This window comes from Kogia breviceps, chromosome 2 (genome assembly GCF_026419965.1).
Source record: "Kogia breviceps isolate mKogBre1 chromosome 2, mKogBre1 haplotype 1, whole genome shotgun sequence".
Lineage (NCBI taxonomy): Eukaryota > Metazoa > Chordata > Mammalia > Artiodactyla > Physeteridae > Kogia > Kogia breviceps.
In genome coordinates this window covers 115,886,184-115,887,500 of record NC_081311.1, presented here as the reverse complement: position 1 = coordinate 115,887,500, position 1,317 = coordinate 115,886,184, and positions in this window count along the sequence as shown.

Sequence of the window (1,317 nt, the reverse complement as noted above, 5' to 3'; positions counted from 1 at the left end):
ATACGGAATCTCTATATTTCCAGTGTAGGATAGTTCTTTCTAGACATTTTATGTCAAGGGAATACCCCGGTCAAAGTATTATGGCTTTAAATAGCACTCCCATAAATTAAAAAATTTTATACATGCAACAAAACATTCCTACATTTGAAGACATTAAAAAAAATCACAGGTGACTCATCTGGTCATTTTATATATTGATAAATATTATGACATATATGTGAACACATCAAGAATCATATAGGTGTACCAAGAGGCAATTTCTGCCTCTCTTAAGTATGTACTGACATAACTTAATATACTAAAATGGGAAGGGGCGTTTAGTCACTGAAATATGCATCGTGTAACAAAGATGAAGAAAATACATGGCTTGTGCCCATCATAAAAAAGATTCAGACTGAAGGCTTAGCTTTGGTTTTTATTCAATTAAATTGTTAAACTGTGCACAGTGATTTTTTTTTTAGAACTTGAGACATTTGTGATGTTGGCTGTTTAAATCTTTGTTACCTTCGCTGTGAATTGAAATTGTACATATTTAGTAAATCATGCAGACAAAACAAACTTTTTAGACAATATTTTTATTGGAGAGTTTTCTTTTCCTGTATCCATGTTAAAAAAAAAAAAAAAAAAAAGACCTCCTTTCCCAAAATAAAAATGTCAATACTAAATTTAAAGAAGTATAAAGGAATGATTGCTTCCTTTAGAGCTAAATATTTAAATAAACATGGAGATAATTGGCAACATGTTCTTTTGGGCTAATAGGCCGTGTCCAATTTTTTGGGTCTGATGTTTCAGAGGTCCTCTTTTTCAGGGTTGAAGATGATATATTAATCTCTGAATTAAACAAATGCTATTAAATAACAGAAATAAACCCCTCAGTCTTCATTTGTATATGAAATATGGAATTAGAGAAATGACACTGAAATAATGTGATGCTGAATATGCCACAAACTAAGACTTTCTCTATTAAAACAGTCACCTACCACCTATAATCTAGTATGACAAGTCAAAATGCTCCAAAATATTGAAAATATAAAATGAACAGTACTATTCCCATTTGGCCTTGAGATGAATACGACAAAGATTCTAATAATTTTAGTCAAAGAAAATGATGAGTAAAAAATACATGAAGATTAAAGTGGTGACAAATGATCTTTTAAGTATTCTAATTGGTCTTTCTCATTCATATCTTTGATTCTACAGAAATTGCAAATCCTGATGATCCTGATTTGTAAGTGCACCCAGTCAGCTTTTCTCTCTTTCACTCCACAGAATATGCCTGTTAGATTTGGAACGAAGAATAAGGCCCCAAAGTGTTAA